Raw genomic sequence first — 4,526 nt, 5'->3', positions numbered from 1 at the left:
ATATCTTTCTTCAGTTTTTCATAGGTTGCCTCATGTTCTAAGAAATTAGGATTTGGCTTGAAAACATCCAAACCAGCTTCTTGATCAAGTTCATCTTCTAGGAAAACTTCATGTGTTAACTGATCTGGACGCACAGCTGGATGACCCTCGAACTTAGTTTTGTGAATTACAAAAAGGCCTTCAATTAAAAACTTTACTCGTTTGTCAATCTCCCCCTCATGGAGAATACCTCTAAATCTTTCAAAAATCCCATAAAGACCTTTGGGTGAAAGGTCTTGCAACAAAGAACCACATTCTTTCACGAACCCAACAACAACCTCTACACTATCATCTGTGGGGTTCTCTAGTAAAAGGGTGAGAAGTTCCAAAGCAATGATCTCATGTGCAACTTGTTGATTCACTAAATGAGCTATGAATTTGGCTGCTTCTATCAACATGTGCTTATCATTGCATTTGTATGCCCTCTTAAGCTGCAAAATAATTCTTCGCAAAAGAAGATTGCCAACTTCAGGAAATTTTGTATTTACCACAACAACCAATGCAGCAAAAACATCTGTAAATCTAGGGGATGCCATTTGGGATTTCATACAAGACCTACAAAATAGACCCCTCCCACGGATGAGATTATCTGCAAACAACTCTGGAATGATGTTCTTGATGTTAGATGCATTTACCTTGTTTACTAACACATTGATACTCTTCTGAAGGGCATCCTATGTCATGCACTGGTATTCCACAGTGCTCTTGTCTTCCACATCTTTCATCATTTGAGCTAGCTTAAATGGGGGAATGTAAACACCCCCACTTCTTCCAACACCCTTCTCAACTCCTCTTATAGCACCTTCGCCATTCCCATTCTGAGATGGAGCAGACACAACACCAAAAATTTTCACTTCCACTGCCTCTCTATCCCTCTTGCTTCCAGAAACCCCTTTACCACTTAATTTGTGCTTATTTTTGTACATAAACCCATCAGGAAGCATGAGTTTTTGCATATAAGCTCACCCAAATATTTTACAGTTATTTTTCATCAAGATTCCCTTAGGAGCTGGCAGATCCTACTTCCATACTTTAATTATGTTTTCTCAAAGGACAATCCTAAAAATCCATGCATTGCAAACAACTTTTTACACCTTTGTTGGTTGTGGTGGCATCACAGAGAGTTTACATCAATAAATGAAGAACATGCCAATGCTTTTAATGCAACAGTAGAAGTCTATCTCTTATTCAATATCTCTAGTGAAACCCCCATGATCTTTTGTTGGAGTAGAATTTGTTATATTCTAGAAAGGGTCTTGTCCTTTGTTGATGGGATATTCATCTACCTCAAGAAATAACTGTTCTTTTCTCCAACAAGAAGTGGAACTAAATGTTTTTTTCTCCAACAAGAAGTGGAACTAAATGAAGATCTAGCACCATGAAATGAATCCTCAAAAGGATTACTATAGTTAGTTTTGCTACATAATGATCTGAGTAAAATACTAATGTGGCTTTAGGAAACATTATGTACTAGCTTAGCATACTCTAACAACTTTGGTGTGACATGCTACATCCAATTAAGTCTCCATTGGTATCTCTATTGTGTTTATGGATTGGGATTCAATGTACTCTTTTTATACACAGATTTTACTTTCAACTGAGGAGGTTTGTATGTACTTACTTGTCTTTCGATTGTATCCCTATTTCAAGAATTTCTTCTATCAATAAATCATTTGTTGTAAGTTGTACAATTGGAAGCTTGAACATGCCTTCCATGCTAGCCTTGTTGATACGTTCAACACCATCTTGTGCAACAAATCTTTAGAACTCCACTATTTCATTGAAGAGTGAGTAGTAGGGACAATCTAGGACACTTACAGAGGTTTTGCAAGAGAGATAAATAGACCTAAATATTATGGCTTAATAATGATCAATAGGTAAACAAATAAGAAACTCTCAATATCAAAATGACTTTCTCAATTGTCTTTACTAGAAATGGATAGATCTGCTAATAATGACTTTATGACTGTATGTCAACTTTAGACTCAATCCAAGAAGAGCTAGAACTAATATGCGATATCTAGATTTATGATCTCTATAATATAACAATCCCATAATTATGTTTCCACGCATCTATACCACAATACAAACATCATGCTAGTGTTCAACCATAGCGATTGATATCCTAATTATAGAATGTGAAATATGCACATAACTATGAATAAAGATTAAGAAAAACTAAGAAAGAATCTTATTGCAAACATAAATGACTAATGGACAAGAATTGAATTCATTGTAGATAGTTTTGAATATCAAATTCACTTATTTGTGTGCATTTAGTAACTCATGTACTTGTGGCCAACCATTTATCTCTTTCATAAATTAAACACTTATTAAAACATTAAATGGCTGAGTAATTATGTTTTAGTTGAAATTGAAAATAAAATATTTTATTTTAGGAAAACTCACACTATTCCCTATCATATTTTAGACTCTCGGTTTTGTTAGTAGTGATTTGATGTCTTCGGAGTTGATCATTGCATTTCTTTAGTTACGTTTGCCAGCGTACTCCCATCCTGTGCCAAAATGGGAGCTTTGGAACAGGGTATGGACATCCATCAAAGCATAAAAGATAGATGAATTTTGTTAGATGTAGTTGCAACTACTCTGCTAGCATGTATGCAAAATGTGGAAGCATAGACAAGGCACAAGAACAGTTTGACAGATTGCCTCAAAGAAATGTGGTTTCTTGGACTGCAATGATTGTCAAATATGCACAAAATGGATTTGTTGAGAAGGCTTTAGAAACTTTCAAGCAAATGCAATCGGTAGGTGTAAAGCCAAATTCCACGACCATTGCTACTATCCTCCCTACTTGTGCCAAAATGGGAGATTTGGAACAGGGTATGGACATTCATCGAAGCATAAAGGATAGAGGAATTTTGTCAGATGTTGTAGTTGCAACTGCCCTGGTAGACATGTATGCAAAATGTGGAAGCATAGACAAGGCATGTGAATTGTTTGATAGAATGCCTGAAAGAAATGTTGTCTCGTGGACTGCAACGATTGCTGGATATGCATAAAATGGATTTGTCAAAAAGGCTTTAGACACTTTCAAGCAAATGAAATTGGAAGGCATAAAGCCAAATTCCACAACCTTTGCTAGCATCCTCCCTGCCTGTGCAAAAATGGGAGCTTTGGAACAGGGTATGGACATCCATCAAAGCATAATGGATAGAGGAATTTTGTTAGGTGTTGTACTTGCAAATGCCCTGCTTGACATGAATACAAAATGTGGAAACATGGACAAGGCTCGTGAATTGTTTGATACGATGCCGCAAAGAGATGTGATCTCATGTGAACAATCAACACATGTGTATACAGGAGGAAGGGATTGCTGCTACAAAATTGAACGCTCACTCCTCAATCACAGTTCTATGGTTTTACGAGATTAAACTAGGGCAATTAACCACCACATGTATATTTTTTGCAACATGAAATTAAAAACTAGGGCAATTTGAATCTACCTCCTGCATGGGATTGCAAGCAATGACACAAATGCCTTCGATGCGGGTTTGATGTTCTTGGGGGTTGAAGTCGCCACGGACGCCTACGCGGGATTGCAATGCACAAATGAATTCCCCTCTTCTTCTTTTTTAAGTAATGGCCATTGTCATTGGAATTACGACAAACTCGAGCACTTTTTTAAAAAAAAATTCTCATTGCTAATGCCTTCTTCGTCGAAACCAAATGGGAAATTATCGTCGAAATTACAATGAATGTGGGTATTTTTTCAAAAAAATTCAAATTTGGCCACAATATACCTTCTCCGTCGGAAACCTCAATCGGAAATCTAGTCCAAATGTATTAGTGTAGGTGCAAAATAACTTTGTTCACACTAATACCCCCCGTATGTGTGATGATGAGTCGTAGCTACTAGGCCATGTTAGGTACTCATATGCAAAAATTTCCTAAAGTAGAGATAAGGTGAAAATCCAATGGGAACATAAATTCTCTCCAAAAGGGAAATCATGCATAAAGCTATGAAACATGTACAAGTGTGAAATAAGAAAATTGATAGAAGGAATGACTCTTAATGATCCCTCAAGGACTACTTCTAACATAATGTACCATATTGATCCTCCATAGAAGAGAAAGAGAGAAGGTAATGTGAATCCCCTGTTGGAATCAAGGAACATTGAGAGGGGAGGATTAATCAGTGTTCTATAATCTGATACTTCAACCACTTAATCCAAATGAACAAAAAAAAGATGCAAACACATAAAGAAAATATCCACAACACCATAGCACCAAGAGTTTTACGTGGAAACCCGGTTAAGGGAAAAACCATGGTGGGATTGAGACCCACAATATTAATATACTATGTTAGAAGTATAGAATATTACATAGGAGGAATGCGCATGCATTCAGGCACACTGCCTAGAGCTCACTACTTAAATTACAATAAGGGCTACAACCTCGAAAGGCTCACTACCTTACAAAGTGATTACAAAAGATTACAAGAAGGTTTGAACTATTGAATAGAA

Source organism: Cryptomeria japonica, chromosome 5 (assembly GCF_030272615.1).
Source record: "Cryptomeria japonica chromosome 5, Sugi_1.0, whole genome shotgun sequence".
Classification (NCBI taxonomy): Eukaryota; Viridiplantae; Streptophyta; class Pinopsida; order Cupressales; family Cupressaceae; genus Cryptomeria; species Cryptomeria japonica.
Note: the sequence above shows the minus strand (reverse complement) of the source record.